At 49.2% G+C, this 17,215-nt stretch overlaps 1 protein-coding gene across 6 annotated transcripts in view; it reads right to left on the bottom strand.

Moving 5' to 3' along the window:
* The window catches only part of PPP6R2 (protein phosphatase 6 regulatory subunit 2), an 83,131-nt gene extending 66,252 nt beyond the window's left edge, over window positions 1–16,879 (bottom strand). For 5 of the 6 annotated variants that reach the window (XM_027070358.2, XM_027070359.2, XM_027070360.2 and 2 more), the window contains exon 1: window positions 16,647–16,878. The gene's annotated coding sequence lies outside the window, so the exon portion shown is untranslated. Of the gene's footprint in view, window positions 1–16,646 lie in introns of all 6 variants that reach the window. The other variant, XR_008288937.1, reaches the window with a different exon arrangement.
* Window positions 16,880–17,215: the final 336 nt, after the last annotated feature.

Genomic DNA, 17,215 nt, shown 5'->3' with positions numbered 1-17,215 from the left:
TAAGTAAAAGTGCGTCTTCAGCCTGACAGTGTCTCTGCCAGAGAGCTAGCCTGCCTTCTTGCCCCTGCTGACCCCAGCCCAGGAGCTGTGAGGACGAGATGAGACCCACATGCAGAGGTAGCATCCACCCCACACCTGGCCTACAGGGAAAACCCAACAATTTGCCATCAGCCTGAGTGCCACCACCCCAACCACAGCCTGCCTAGGTGGCTGCACACTCCTGGGGCTCCAAGCTACCAAAAGCAGCATTTCTCCCCTTGGTGGTGGAGCCCAGCTGGTCTCCCACCAAAGTCTAATAAAGGTGATCGATACACAGCCCCACCAGACACCTTGAGCAAGAGCTCTGTCGGGCCTGAGAGGGCTCTCACCTTCTCCTGGTTTTCTCAAGAGCTTCCTCCTGGCTGTTGGGTGTGATGAAGAGAAGACTCAAAGTGAAAGCTGAAGACCTTCTGTCTGCACGCTGCTAGTAATCATGGCCACTCTGCCTGGTTAAGGACAGAGCCAACTGGCACTGTTGGCACGCACTCTCCCCACGTATGCTAAGCACCTGGCCCCCATCCTCCCTCCTGGAGACAGACACAGAACCCAAGCAAAGAACCCACCAGCGCAGCAGACCTGACCATGGGAGGTGTTCTCTGGCATGAAGTCCAGCCTCCACCACTGACTAGTTCTGCAATCCTGGTCCAATGTGTATGTGATGCAAGTAAAAATGTGACTCACTGACAGAGAGATGTCATGACTGCTACCACCGGTCTAGGACAGAGAAGAGGAATCAACTGTAGATCTTCCTCAACCTACATGTTAACATACTGAATGCTGGATTCAAAGTGACAAACAGAATGGTGGTCTGGGTACAAGATGATTGTTGCCCTCGTGCTGATGGGCTGACCGGGAGCTGAGGCCGCTGCCCAGAAACACAGGAGGATCTTACCACATACCGCTAGCCCAGGAAAAGATGTACATTCAAAATTCCAAGTACAGTTTCTATGGAATGCATACCATTTTCACACCATCATAAAGTTGAAAATATGTTAAGTTGAACCATTCTAGATCTGGGCTTGCCTGTACAGGGACCCAAAGACACACCACAGCAAGGCCCCAGTGTACATGTGCCCCACACAACAAACAACAGACCATGCCTGCACTGCATGTGTTCTCAACACTGTGGTCCTGGGAGAACCAGCTCCAAGGGCAGGCAGGGCACATGCTGGGCCGAGACTCTTGGAAGGACAAGTAACTGGAGACATGTGGCTAAAAAGCATTGCCAAACAGGCAGAGAAAAAGCCCCAACAAGCACAGGGCAGAAGCCAGGGCAATGGACAAAGCTGAGTCCAAACAAGAGCACAAGAGAATTAACTCGAGGAACTCTGCAGGGTTACACCTGCCACAAGAAAGGGAATCGACAAGAGCTGTTTCACGGACACTCTACTGTGTGCAAGCCCAGTAGAACTCAGTGCAGCAGGGAGTTTACCACTAATCCCAGTTCACAGGTTAAAAAGCAGAGGTCTCAATAATTATAGGACTAGCCCAAGGCCACAGGTTAATAAACATCAATTCAAAACCTGAACCCAGATTGTCTCACAGCAAAGTCAAGTTCTCAGTCTCCACATGACACCAGATACTGGTCCAGTCAATAAAGAAAAAAAGGAGATATCAAAGGAGATACAAAAAGAATTATCATGATGGAGGGAGATAACATGAAGGTACCAACCAGGACTGGCCTGGTCCAGGGAGGACTATGCGGCAGAGCCAAGAAAGGGTGAGAAAGAGGGTCTTGTAGGCTTGAGGGGAAATGAGGCCCTGAGGAGAGAAGAGCAAGTCTTAAAAATGACGCAGTCAATGGGCTTCTCTGTGGAGTGATAAACTGTTCTGGAATCAGTGATGCTGGCTGCACTTGTGAATGTACTAAAAGCCCCTGACTTGCACACTTTAGAAGGGCAACTTTATGGCATATGACTTCCATCTCAGTGCTGTACGGGAGCAGTCGGTGGGCTCACAGATGGGCACATCCCTGAAGAGGAGCTCTGAAAGGTTTCTTTTTCTTTTTTTTTTTTTTTTCAATATATGAAGTTTATTGTCAAATTGGTTTCCATACAACACCCAGTGCTCATCCCAAAAGGTGCTCTCCTCAATACCCATCACCCACCCTCCCCTCCCTCCCACCCCCCAACTCTGAAAGGTTTCAATGCTGATAACAGCCCACAGAGAGGACACTGGGTGTCCTCTACTCAGCAACAAATGAAGAAAGGACACAAACACAGCCCCACCCCCAGAGGCCTGACCTCCAGTAAATCTTGAAGGACCCTGCCCAGAGAGCTTCCTACCTGCAAGCCCTGAGGACAGAGTCACTGGTCCCCTGTGCCCTGGGGTGTCCTGGTGGACAGGGATAAAAATAACATCCTCCTAGGGTGGACGTGAGGACTGTCCAGGGCAAAGTTCACTGCAAGGAACCAGAGGCATCAAGAGTGCCTGCGTGTGTCAGCTACCATGGTGGTCACGCGTGGAAGACGTGATGTCTGCAGCCAGTGCATCAAGGTGGCTATGAGCTCAGCTCCAGATGCGACTGCCTGGCCTGCATCAGCACCTCCACATACTGACCTGAGTTACATTTCTTAAACTCTATGTCTCGGTCTCCCCAGCTATGAGATGGAGATGATGATGGTATTTACCTCAAAGGACAGTGTGAATATTAAGCAAGATAATCTGAATCAAGTGCTCAAAATACCTGGAAAACAGTAAGTGCCCAATAAATGTCATCAATTATCATTAGTCAGGGAGCAGGAAGTTGTTGGTCAGAGAGGGCTTCCGTGAGGAAACCTGGCCTGAGTTTCACTTGTTTTAAATTAACGACCACACATCTCAAGTGAACATTAAATACAGCCTAGCCTTCGAACTCTTAAGAAGCTAGCTTCCCTCTCTTGAGACAACTGTGACAAATATCAGATGGGTACAAATTCTATATAGCTCCTTGCATCAAGAAGTCAAGTCAAAAAATAAAATCATAAAATATAAAGTCTATCCACCCATCCGGTGACTCCTGGGACCTGCTGTAACCACCAAAAGGCAGCAGAGGACAGGTGCCATTTTGAGAACCAGCTGCCAGTCTTGCCCTCTCGGAGTCCTGTGACAATGTGGCCTCCTTGAGGCTGACAGAACCCTGGAGAGAGGCCTAAACATGCAGCTGAAGCCCCAATCATACAAGAAGCCAGGCAGACAACACAAGGAGCAGAGAGGAGCCATGCTGGCCACGCCTGGACCAGCCCAAACTGGGCTCAACCCACACTCATAACCAAAAACAAAGATTGCTATTTTAAGTCCCCAATCATTGTTGGGATGCTCTGTTACAAAGCAATAGATACTTTCTTTCAACTCTTTCTTCAACTCTCCAATAACCTTACCCCTTAATTCACAGAAAAAGCACAAGGCTTCAAGTGTGAACTCTCCCATCTTCCTTCCATCAACCCTAATCACCACATCCACTGCATTCCCTCCTATTACAATGGAGAAATGGTCCTTGCTCCCACCAAGACCAGCCTCTCCACCTATGCTCTGGACCCCACCCTTCATGCCTTCCCAAGACTGCTCCTCTGGTATCTCCAGTCCCTCCTCCTTTGCTAGCACAGTCCAGTCAGTGTGCACACACTTACACATACATACACACACACACACACACACACACACCTCTGCCCTATAGACATTTTTTTTTATTTTTTTTTAACGTTTATTTATTTTTGAGACAGAGAGAGAGACAGAGCATGAACAGGGGAGGGTCAGAGAGACGGAGACACAGAATCTGAAACACGCTCCAGGCTCTGAGCTGTCAGCACAGAGCCCGACGCGGGGCTCGAACTCACGGACCGTGAGATCATGACCTGAGTCGAAGTCGGACGCTTAACCGACCAAGCCACCCAGGCGTCGCCCCATAGACATTTCTCCAATCCCCATTGACGTGATGCTTCCTTAAAGAGCTGTCTGCACTTACTGTCCCTAATCCCTCTCCTCGCATCGAACCTCTCTCCCCAGCATGCCACCAGACCACTTTTGTCAAGGAAGCCAATGAAGGAAGCCAATGAATTCCCAGAACCACCTCTCAGTCCTTCCCTCACTCTACATCCCAAAGCTTATCACAGTGAAGTACCAGCCTCTCTTAGCTTCTGCGACACCACACTCTCCTGGTTCTGTCCAGCACCCACAGCTACTCCTGGTCAGCTTCCATATCCTGTGCTCACCTCCACAAGTGGACACACCCCCACGTTCCCCGTGGTCTCCCTTCTCTTCCTCTGTCAGGCATGTATAGCACAGGGTTTAAAAGTGCAGATCTGACAGGTCTGGTTCCAGCTTCTATCTGACTGATCTTCTTACTGATAATAATTATAAACTGCACAAAATATTTTTTAAAAAACGCTAACTGAAGGTGTTGGAGAACAACCAAAAACACAAACAAACTGGAGGGAGCACAATCAGTATAAGGAGAACAAACTATAAGCTCTGCACTGAAATGTCTTGTGACCTGCGGGCACTGCCCAGCTCTCACTGAGCATGAGGCAACAGTGCTAGGTGACAGCAGTGCTAAGCATCTCACTACAGGAAGAAAAGAGGTCAGAGTTCAGGACTATCAAAATGGCTGAAACTGAAAGGAAAAACCCAAAAGAAGCAAAAATCTCACACATCTGCATTAAATTCCTCCCAAATCCTTGACTGACTCCTAAACTGCAGATGGCGGGATGAGACACCAATAAAGCAAGCAAAAAAAAAGAAAAAAAAAATCAAACTCCCAGAAACAGAGCAGAAAAGTGGCTGCCAGGAGCTGGGTGCAGGGGACACAGGGAGAGGCTGGTCAAAGGGTCCACACACAGATGACTACGGTCTAAGGACGTCATGTAAGACACGGTGACTACAGCTGAGAACGCTGTAGAGAGCACAACTTAACTGAGGTTTTTTTGTTTTGTTTTGTTTCTTAAGTAGGCTTCATGCCCAGCACAGAGACCAATGCAGGGCCTGAACTCATGACCCTGAGATAAAGACTTGAGATCAAGAGTTGGATGCTTTACCAACCAAGCCACCCAGACACCCCAACCTAAGTGTTCTCAAACACACACAAAGATAAATATGTGAGGTGACAGATGTAACAACTAACCAGATGGGGAGATCCTTTCATAATGCATACATACATCAAATCATCATAACCTACTTCAATAACTTACAACTTTGTCAATTATATCTCAATAAAGCTGAAAAACTAAAAAGAAAAACAAGCAGAAAGCAACTGTTGTGAGGACAAAGAGCTAAGCAAAGACGCCAGCTGCTGTCCAGTCCTGGGAAGACAATTTAGAGTTTCAGTTCTGGCAAATTAGAAAGGTTTTCCATTAAAATCCTAGACAGGTCACACCTTAGAGGAGTAAAAACCATATTCCAGAACTAAAGGTCATGTCTTAAAACACAAGGCAAAACAAAACAGATCCACCCTACAGGCTACAAGCTTCTACAGGGTCAAGATGATCTCCCCGTAATTTAAGTCTGCCCTCACAAAACTCAAGATCCTTCATAGGATTAGAACCCCAAATAGAGTCTCTATAATGCACCGTGCATAATGTTCATTGTATGATAAAAAATTACTAGACATGCAAACCAGGAAAAGGTGACCCATGATGAAGAGAAAAAACAATCTATAGGACCCACAAAGATCATATGTTGGAAGTGGCAGATGAGAACTTCAAAACAGCAATTATAATATATTAAAACATTTGGGGAAATGGTCAGAAGGAATGAAAATATTCATTAGCAGAGCTAATATTCATTAGCAAACGTGATGGAAAAACCAAAAGGAAATTCTAAACTGAAAAATACAGTATGTTAAATCAAAACATTACTGGATAGAATTAACACAATGATCACAAAACAGAAAACAGGGACTCTGAAGATAGATGAATAGAAAATATACATATATAAATAGAAAGAAAAGGAATATTACAAATACAAACATTCAAAACCTATGGGAAAATGTCAAACCATGTAAAATAAGTATCACTGGAGTCCCAAGAGGAGAAAAAATATGAAGCAGAAAAAATATTTAAGAAATATTTAAGAGTCAATGGCCAAAAATTTTCCAAAGTTGATTAAACACATCAACACAAAGATCCAACGAACTAAATAAATCCCAAAAAGGAAAAACACAAAAACACTATACCTAGAAAAATTATAGTCAAATTGAAAAAGAAAAACAATAAAAATCATTTAAAATAAGTAAATAAAATACCTTAAACACAGTAGGAAAAAAGATACCAGGTGAACAAGAACGATAGCTGACTTCTTAGAAACAACAGATGCTAAAAGCACTTAAAAGTGCTAAAAGAAAAAAAGCTGTCAACCTAGAATTTTATATTCAACAAAAATGTCCTTCAAAACTGAAGGAAAAAGACCTTCACATCTTCACTGTACAGAACACACTGATGGTCACCAGAGGGGAGGTGGGTGAAATAGGGAGGATGGGAATTAAACACGGAACGAGAATTAAAAAGTACACTTATCATGACAAAATAAAATAATAATAATAAAAAAAAGACCTTTTCAGACAACCAAAAACAGAGACTCTGTTCCCAGCATATCCACAATGTAAGCGATACTGAAGGAAGTGCTTCAGGCTGAAATAAAATGATCCCACATAGAAAACTGATCTGCAAAAAGGAAAGAACAACTTCCCAACTCATTCTAAGGTGCTACTATTACCAAAACCAATGATATCATATAAAAAGAAAGTCATTCACAAATCTCTTATGAATATATATAAAGTCTTCAACAAAACACTAGCAAATCAAATCCATCCACCTATAAAAACCATTATAGGGGCACCTAGGTAGCTCAGTCATGGTTGAACATCCACCTCTAGATTTCAGCTCAGGTCGTGATCCTGGAGTCGTGGGATCAAGCCCAGCGTGAAGCTCCACACTGGTGGAGCCTGTTTGAGAGTCCCTCTCTCCCTCTCTCCCTCTCTCCCTCTCTCCCTCTCTCTCTCTCTGCCCCTGTCCCATGCTCAAGCTCTAAAATAAATTATAAAAAAAAAAAAAATTAAAGCATTATATACCACACCAAGCGGATTTAACCTAAGACTCCAAAGTTGCTTTAACATCTGAAAATTAATATAATACACCGTACTGAGGGGCACCTGGGTGGCACAGGGTGGCTCAATCAGTTAAACATCCAACTTCAGCTCAGGTACAAGATCTAACCATTCATGAGCTTGAGCCCCCCACTGGGCTTGCTGCTATCAGCGCACAGTCCATTTCAGATCCTCTGTCTTTCTGTCTCTCTGCCCCTCCCCTGTGGGTGTGTGTGCTCTCTTTCTCTCAAGAATAAACATTAAATAAAATAAAATTAAATAAAATAAAATAAAATAAAATAAAATAAAATAAAATAAAATAAATCTACAGATTCAATATAACCCTAACCAAACTTCTAGCAAAAATTTCTGTACATAGTGAAGAGGTTATTCTAAAACTGGCAAGACAATTTTGTAGAGGATTAAAGGTGGAGGACTTATACTACCTTTAAATTACAGTAATTAATACACTGTGGTATTGACATAAGATAGAAAAACAGACCAAGAGAATGTAACAAAACCCAGAAAGAAGCCTGCACACGCATGTTCAATTAATTTATGACAAAGGCTCTAAAAAATGATGCTAGAATGATTACATAACCCCATGAGGGAAGGGCAGGGAGGAAGTATCCTGATTTCACCTGACATTAAAAACTAATGCAAGGGGCACCTGGGTGGCTCAGTCGGTTGAGCGTCCGCCTTCAGCTCAGGTCATGATCTCATGGTTCATGAGTTCGAGCCCCACATCAGACTCTGTGCTGACAGCTCAGAGCCTGGAGCCTGTTTTGGATTCTGTCTCTCTCTCACTCTCTCTCTGCCCCTCCCCAATCATGCTCTGTCTCTCTCTCTCTCTCAAAAATAAATAAACATTAAAAAAAAAAAAAAAAACTAATGCAAGAACTTAGCCTGGGTGGCTCAGTTAAGCGTCTGACTTCGGCTCAGGTCATGATCTTGCAGTTCACAAGTTCGAGCCCTGCATCAGGCTCTGTGCCTGACAGCTCAGAGCCTGGAGCCTGCTTCAGATTCCTTGTCTCCCTCTCTCTCTGCCCCTCCCCCTGCTCACGCACGCTCTCTATCAAAAATTAAGTAAAAACATTTACAATTTTTTTTAAAATAAAAAACTAATGCAAGAAGGATTCAGAAAGGAAATCTGTATTTGCTTGGAGATGGAGGCAGGAAAGGGTGGGAGGGATGGTTCCCAAAATGAAATGAGGAAATCTGGGGGATGATAGACATTCACTACACTGTGGTGATAATTTCACAGGTATATACATGTCAAAACTTATCCAATTTTACACTTTAAACATGTGTGGTTTATTGTACATCAATTACATCTCCATAAAGCTGCTAAAAAGAAAAAGGTGAATCATAAACCAAAATACAAAAGCTACCGCTATAAAACTTTCATAGGGGTGCCTGGCTGGTTCAGTCAGTGGAACATGTGACTCGATCTTAGGGTTGTGAGTTCGAACCCCACATTGGGTGTAGAGGTTACTTAAAAATAAAATCTTTAAGGTGACTCAATTAAGCGTCCAATTCTTGGTTTCAGCCCAAGTCATGATCTCGCAGTTTCATGGGTTCAGGCCCCACATCCAGCTCTGCATTGGCAGCACAGAGCCTGCTTGGGATTCTCTGTCTCCCTCTCTCTCTGCCCCTCCTCCACTCGTCCTGTCTCTGTCTCTCTCAAAATAAATAAACTTAAAAGAAAATGTTTTTAATAAATAAAATCTTTAAAAAAGAAAACTTTTACAAAAAAAAAAAAGATAGTGTCTTCACAACACTGGTGCAGGCAAAATTTTGTAAGGACACATAATAAACATAAAAGAAAACTACCAACAGGGCACTTGGCTGTCTGTCGGAGGAACGTGCGACTCTTGAACTTAGGGTTGTGAATTGGAGCCCCATATTGGGTGTAGAAATTACTAAAATATGTATATATATATTGACAAAAATTTACTTCACCTAAATTAAAATTTTCTGTTCATCAAAAGACACCATTAAAAAAAATAGGCAAGGAGTGCCTGGCTGGCTCAGTCAGTAGAACATGCAACTCTTGATCTTGGAGGTCATTTTAACTCTTAAAATGAATAAAAAAAAAAAAAAAATCCAATGAAGAATGGATTAAAAACCTGACACTTCACAAGAAAAATACTTAAGTAGCTAATTAGCATATAAAAAGTTGTTCACTGGGGCACCGGGGTAGGTCAGTCCTTTAAGCATCTGACTTGGACTCAGGTCATGATCTCTTGGCGCGCGCGCGCGCTCTCTCTCTCTCTCTCTCTCGTGAGTTCGAGCCCTTCAAACCCGTGTCAGGCTCTCTGCTGACAGCTCAGAGCCTGGAGCCTGCTTTGGATTCTGCTGTGTGTGTGTGTGTGTGTGTCTCTCACTCTCTCTCTGCCCCTCCCCCACTCGTGCTGTGTCAGTCTCAAAAAGAAACAAAAAAGGTGTTCCCCAAAAAACCAAACCAAACCAAAGTTGTTCACCATCATTATTCATCAGAAAAATGCAAATTAGGGGCACCTGGGTGGCTCAGGCAGTTCAGAGGTTAAGCATCCAACTCTGGCTTAGGTCATGATCTAACAGTTGGGTTCAGTTTGTGAGGCTTGGTTTGTGAGTCTGAGTCCCGCATCGGGGCTCTGTGCAGACAGTTCAGAACCTGCTTGGGATATTCTCTCTCTCTCTCTCTCCCCCTCTCTCTCTCTCTCTGCCCTCCCCACTCACACTTTCTAAGTAAACTTTAAAAAAAAAAACTTAAAAAAAAGAAAAATACAAATTAAAACCATAGTGAGATATCACTCACTACCAACTGAATAGCTAAAATTAAAAAGGCGGACATACACACATACATACATACATACATACATACATACATAAAAGACTGACAACGCCAAGGGCTGGCATAGATGTAGAGAAACTAGAACTCTCATACGTTACTGTGGGAGTGGAAAATGGTATCAGTTTGAAAAATAGTTTGCAGTTTTTGAAAAAAGTTCAAAATGTATCTACACTATGACCCTCAGCAGTACCACTCCTAAATATTTACCCCAAAGGAATAATGTACGTCCACAGAAGACATGCATAAGAATCTTCAGTGGCTTTAGTCATACTAGCCAAAAAGTAAAAACAACCCAGACACCCATCAACAGGAAAAAAAACGTAAATTATATTTTCATACAAATGAGTACTACTCAAATGAAAAGCACAAACTACAGATATAGGCATTAAAATCAATAAATCTCAAGGGGCACCCGACTGGCTCGGTCAGTAGAGCACGCGACTCTTGATCTCAGGGTCATGAGTTCAAGCTCCATGTTGGGCATGGAGATTACTTTTTTCTTTTTTTAATGTTTGTTTATTTTTGAGAGAGAGAGACAAAGTATGAGCAGGGGAGGGGCAGAGAGAGCAGGAGACACAGAACTTGAAGCAGGCTCCAGGCTCTGAGCTGTCAGCACAGAGCCCGATGTGGGGCTCGAACCCACAAATGGTGAGATCATGATCAGAGCCAAAGCCAGACGCTTAACCCATTGAGTCACCCAGGCACCCTGGAGATTACTTTTTAAATAAGTAAATAAGATCTAAAAACGTTACACTGAGCCAAAGAAGACATACACAAAAAAGCATATATTTTATGATTTCATTTACATGAAGTTTGAGGACCTGCAAAATTAATCTGTAATGACAGAAATCAGAACAATGGTTGCCTCAGGATTTGGGGGTTGGTTGTAGTAACTGAAAAGGGACACAAGGAAACTTTTAGGAGTGATAGAAATGTTCTATATCTTGACACGAGTGATGGACACACTTTTGTGTACACACTTGTGGTGTACACATTTGCTAAAATTCATCAAGCATATTTAAGATCTGTACATTTTACTGGGTATAAAATATTCTTCAATAATTTTTAGTGGTAGAATATTTTTAAACAAATAAAAAATCGTACATTCTGTGTTAAAAAGAAGAAAGCTGCTTGCTGTACATGGATGTGACATGTTTTCTAAGAAGTCAATGGCTGAGGAATGGGGTGAGAATGAGACTAACTTCACGATACCCATTTTGATACCTTCCGGAATTATACTCTGAGTTCAGACTACCCTGTGTATGAACCACAGGAGGTGAGAATGAAAAACACAACCTCTAGAGTCTGACCACCTAGGCTGAGTTCTGGTTCTCACATTTATTTACTGTGACCTTGGGTACATTTCTTAATTTGTGCCTCAATGTTCTCACATAAACGGTAATAGGAATATTGAGAGTAACTATAGGAGCACCTGGGTGGCTCAGTTGGTTGAGTACCCGACTGGATTTCAGCTCAGGTCATGATCCCAAGGTCACAGGCTCGAGCCCCACATCGGGCTCCACACTGAGCGTGGAGCCTGCTTAGGTTTCTCTCACTTTCCCCCCCTGCCCACCTCTCTTGCACGCACATGAGCGCTCTCTCTCCAAAATAAAATTTAAAATGTTTAAAGAAAAAAAGATTAGCTATATCATCAAGTTGTTTTAAGAATTAAATGCTGGGGCACCTGGGTGGCTCAGTCAGTTAAACATCCAATTCTAGGTTTCAGCTCAAGTCATGATCTCATGGTGAGATCAAGGCCCGCATCAGACTCAGCACTGTCAGTGGTTAGGATTCAGCCTGCTTGGGATTCTCTCTCTCTGCCCCTCTCCCACTCCACTCATTCTCTCCCTCTCCCTCCCTCTCTCAAGATAAATAGACCAAAAAAAAAAAAAAAAAAAAAGAATTAAGTGCTTACTGTGTTAGATGTCAAAATAGAAAATTTAGCACTGGCTTTCACTCTCTGGTTTATAATAAATTCTGTACAAGTCATGTACCTGCTTTCTGTCAAAATGTCTGTTAGATCTCACAAGGATACAAAGATAATAAAACGGTAAAGCACTTTGTTTAAAAAAACAAAAAAGAATTAAATAAGATGGTATAGGTAATGTACTTTAAAATGTGCCTGGGCTTGTTTTCCTAAATAAATAAGGCTTTATTGGAACACATGCATGTGTGCACACAAATATGCCTGGTACGTAATCAGCTACCATTATTTAAAAATTTAAAACAGTATTTTGAAAGTCAGCCTTTTCCTTAACCTAAAGAAAAAGTAGGGGGAGGGGCTTTAGTCAGTCTGTCTGGGGTATAAATCCTGAGTCAATCATCTACTTTGTTGTGTACCAGTTTTCTCATCTGTAAAATGGGAAATAATAGTTTCTCTACCCTTGAATTCTTGTGAAGATTAAATAGTTCATTCATATAAAGCATTTTAAGCAGCAGCACACAATAAACAATCAGTACGTTCTGCTGTGCGTCTGTGTAAAAAAACTGCCATTACCAAGGTTTTAAACGTTACCCCTGTGCTGAGGTCCTATATGCCTGCAGCCTGACCTCTCCTCTGGGCTCCAGATTCTTCTGCGAGATACCTTCGTGCCAATGACCCTTGGGTAAGTCAGACATCGCCCACTACTTAAAGCCAGGAGAAAGCCTTACTTTCTACATCTAACCTACCATTAACGCCCTGCACCTGCCACCACCCCATCCTGCTTCCCCATCTCAGCTGACAATGCCACAGTCCCATCAAGAAGCCCAGACCTCACCTTGGGTCCTCTCCCCCACACCCTCTTCTCATCTATCAGGAAGTCCTAACAGCTCTGCCTCCCAAACATCTCCCTAAGTCGACCCCCAAGGTCTAAACTGCAACTACACCACGGCCACCACCTCATCTCGCCCCCTCTCCTGCACGTCCTGCCTCCGTGATGATGGCCCTTCCCAACTTAACGTCCATCCCGGTCCCCCTCACAACTCAGGCACACACCTGCCAAGAACAGATGATTGCAAGGCCCACGCTGTACCCTGTGCTCCTATCTCCCCCTTACCCCAGCCACACATCAGTCTTATCTAGGTTCCTAGAGAAGATCCACTGCAAGGCCACTGCACGTGCTGTCCCCTCAACCTGGAACGCTCTGTCCCCCCACTCTGCGGGGCTTGAACGCACAACCCTGAGATCAAGACGTGAGCTGAGATCCAGAATCTCGCACTAAACCAACTGAGCACCTAGGCGCCTGTCCCCCACTCTGCTCATAGCTGGCTGCTTCTCACCTTCCAGAGCTTAACTGACATGACTTAGAGTGGCCAAAATGGAAGAGAAACCAGAAAGGAAGGAACATGGAGAAGTAAACAGCTGAGAGTGTCAGTGACGGCCCCAGCACTGAAAGGCCAAAGGCATGGCAGGGAGTGGCAACAGGGGCAGGTGACAGGCGGGGCTGGAGAAGGCCACAGGGACAAGACAGGTGGGTACAGTGACGAAATGGGGGAGAGGTGAAGTGAGAGGCAGGGACTGAACAGAAATGACAGAGTGGGTGAGCTGGGGGTGACAGGGCACTGTTTCAGTGGTGAACTGAGAGCAGTGAGTGACTAGGGGGTGGACAAGGTAAACAGGTGTCAAGGCCACGAAGTGGCAGGTGGAGGTGTGTAGGAGACACCATAGCAAGGTCAGGAAGCCACTGAAGAGGGCCAATAAGGTGCACGGTGAAGGCAGAGATGATGGAGATGGAGGAAGAAAGGAGGCAGTGAACGGTAAGGAGACAGGCCAGGGAAGGGGACAGGTTCATGGAGCACTGAAGCTACAACAGTGATAGAAAGAGGGGATGCTGACAGGAAGAGTGAGGGAACAGGGGACTGATTACAGTGGGCACTGGGGAGGGGAGTCCCAAAGCAATAGGCAGAGACAGGGACAGGCAGAGAGGGGGGACAGGTGGGAGGGACAGGCGGGGAGGGGGGCAGGCTGGGGGGAAGCAGGCAGGTGGGGAGCAGGCAGAGAGGGGGACAGGCGGGGGGGGGGAGCAGGCGGGGGGACAGGCAGAGGGGGGACAGGCAGAGAAAGGATAGGCAGAGGGGGAGCAGGCAGAGGAGGGAGCAGGCAGGGGGCATAGGCAGAGGAGAGATAGGCAGAGGGGGAGCAGGTGGGGGGAAGCAGGCGGTGGGGGGGGAGAGCAAGCAGAGGGTGGGAGTAGGAGGTGGGGAGACAGGCAGAGGAGGGATAGGCAGAGGAGGGACAAGGCAGAGAGGGAGCCAGTGGGGGGGGGGCAGAGGAGGGAGCAGGCAGAGGGAGGGAGGGGGGAACAGGTGGGGGGAGCAGGTGGGGAGGAGGGAGTGGGCAGAGGGAGGGAAGGGGGAGCAAATGGGGGAAGCAGGTGAGGGGGAAGCAGGCGGGATGGGGGCAGGTGGGGGGGGGGAGAGCAGGCAGAGGGGGGAGCAGGCAGAGGGAGGGAGGGGGAGCAAATGGGGGGTAAAGCAGGTGGAGGAAGCAGGTGGGAGGAGGGAGCAGGCAGAGGGAGGGAGAGGGGAGCAAATGGGGGAGCAGGTGAGGGGTAAGCAGGTGGGGGGAGCAGGTGGGGAGGAGGGAGCAGAGGGAGGGAGGGGGGAGCAAGCAGGGAGGAGCAGGCCAGGGGGTAGGGGAGAGCAGGCAGAGGGGGGAGCAGGCAAAGGTGGGGAGCAGGCAGAGGAGGGGGAAGCAGGAGGGGAGAAGCAGGAGGGGGAAGCAGGTGGAGGCAGGCAGGGGGGGAGAGCAGGCAAAGGGGGGAGCAGGCAGAGGTGGGGAGCAGGCAGAGGGAGGGAGGGGGGAGCAAATGGGGGGAGCAGGTGGGGGGAGCAGGTGGGGAGGAGGGAGCAGGCAGAGGGAGGGAGGGGGGAGCAAACGGCGGGGGGGGGGAGCAGGTGGGGGAAGCAGATGGGGAGGAGGGAGCAGGCAGAGGGAGGGAGGGGGAGCAAATGGGGGGGAGAGCAGGTGGGGGAAGCAGGTGGGGAGGAGGGAGCAGGCAGAGGGAGGGAAGGGGGAGCAAGCAGGGGGGAGCAGGCGGGGGGGTGGGGGGAGCAGGCAGAGGGAGGGGGAAAGCAGGAGGGGGAGGGGGATACAGGAGGGGGAGGGGCAGGTGTGGGGGGAGAGCAGGCAGAGGGGGGAGCAGGCAAAGGGGTGGAAGCAGGTAGGGAGGGGGGAGCAGGCAGAGGGAGGGAGGGGGAGCAAACGGGGGGGGGGGGAAGCAGGTGGGGAGGAGGGAGCAGAGGGAGGGAGGGGGAGCAAGCAGGGGTGGAGCGGGGGGGGTGGGGGGAGCAGGCAGAGGGGGCAGCAGGCAGAGGGAGGGGGGAAGCAGGAGGGGGAGGGGGAAGAAGGTGGGGTGGGGGCAGGTGGGGGGGGAGAGCAGGCAGAGGGGGGAGCAGGCAGAGGGGTGGAAGCAGGTGGGGAGGGGGGAGCAGGCAGAGGGAGGGAGGGGGAGCAAACGGGGGGGGGGGGAGCAGGTGGGGAGGAGGGAGCAGAGGGAGGGAGGGGGAGCAAGCAGGGGGGAAGCAAGTGGGGGGGTGGGGGGAGCAGGCAGAGGAGTAGAAGCAGGTGGGGAGGGGAGAGCAAGCAGAGGGAGGGAGGGGGAGCAAACGGCGGGGGGGGGGGAGCAGGTGGGGGAAGCAGGTGGGGAGGAGGGAGCAGGCAGAGGGAGGGAGGGGGAGCAAGCAGGGGGGGAGCAGGCGGGGGGGGGCTGGGGGGAGCAGGCAGAGGGGGAGCCGGCAGAGGGAGGGGGGATGCAGGAGGGGGAGGGGGAAGCAGGCGGGGTGGGGGCAGGTGGGGGGGAGCAGGCAGAGGGGGGAGCAGGCAGGGGGGTGGAAGCAGGTGGGGAGGGGGGCACTAAGAAACAGGTCAGGGCACTGATGGTAGGGGTCCCTACTGAAGGGAAGAGAGGAGGAGCAGGGAGGAGGTGGGTGGGACGCTGACAGGCCTGACTGATGGGAGACCTTGACAGGCAGGCACGGGGTGGACACTGATGGGGGGATGCTTCCTTGGGGGGCACTGACATGGGGGACACTGGCAGCACAGGGGAGGGCACTGATGGAGGGGACTAGGGACAGGAAGGAGGAACTGACAGACGAGGAGCGCGCTTGGGGGGGGGGGCACTGATACAGGGGTCACTGACTGGGAGGGCACCATGAATGGGGGTGGAGGTGGACACCGCCTAGGGGGGAAAAATGAGGGGAGGGAAGAAAAGAGGTGGGGGGAGTGACAGGGAGTGACCACTGATGGAGGGACACTGTTGTGGGGAACACTGACGAGGGAGGACACTGACAGGGGAACACTGACGGGGGGGGGGGGACACAGTTGAAGTGGACGCTGATAGGGGGACACTGACGGGGGGACACTGTTGGGGGGACACTGACGGAGGACACTGACAGGGAGACAGTATCGGGAGAGGGACACTGACGGGGACACTGTCGTGGGGGACAGTGTCGGGAGGGACACCTGACAGGGGGACACTGTCGTGGGGGTCACTGACGGGGGGGGAACACTGACGGGGGGACACTGTCGTGGGGCACTGACGGGGGGGGGGGGGACACTGACAGGGTGCGCACGGCCGTGAGTGGACCCTGACGGAGGCGAACACTGACGGGGTGGACAGACGCGGGTGCACTAACAGAGGGGTGGCCACTGGCGGGTGAGCACTCGGGGTGGACACCTCAGGGGCACCGGCAGGCGCGGGCACGGCGGGGTCGGCGGGCGGCCGCACTCACCTGCCCCGCGGGCCGGGCGTCGCGGCGGCTCCTCGGAGGCCCGGGTGGAGGCCAGGGCGCTGGCGGAGGCGAAGCCCGGGCGACCTGGGGCTAGCCGCACGCACATGGGCCCGGCCGGGCGCGGCGCCCACGGACACGGCGCCCACGGACACGGCGCGGGCCGGCCGGCGGCTCGGGACCGGCTCGGGCCGCGGGCGGCGCTCGGGTCGCTCCAAAATGGCGGCAGCGGCGGGAGCGCGCGCGCACGCCGGGGGCGGTGCCTGGCGCGGAGGGGTGCGCGTGCGCGCCGGGGCGGGGCGGCGGGCGGAGCCGCGCTCGTGGGCGGGGCTGTGTTGTGGGAGGAGGCGGGGCCGCGCGCTCGCCACGAAGCGCCGGCTAGCTCGAGCGCGGGGGTTGGACCGCCTTGGAGCGCGGTGGGGTAGCGAGCGGCCTTCTTTCGCTTTTCCCTCTGGGGTGCTACTGAATAATGATGCGAATATATAAGCGTAATTAACTTGCTTGGGGGTAATGCACTTGCGGTAATGAATTTGCTAATGCCATGTCAGCAACAGAGCAACCCCTCCAGATGC

Source organism: Acinonyx jubatus, chromosome B4 (genome assembly GCF_027475565.1).
Source record: "Acinonyx jubatus isolate Ajub_Pintada_27869175 chromosome B4, VMU_Ajub_asm_v1.0, whole genome shotgun sequence".
In the NCBI taxonomy this organism is placed as follows: Eukaryota; Metazoa; Chordata; class Mammalia; order Carnivora; family Felidae; genus Acinonyx; species Acinonyx jubatus.
The sequence above is the reverse complement of the archived record's forward strand: the minus strand, read 5'-3'. Positions and strand labels throughout refer to the sequence as shown.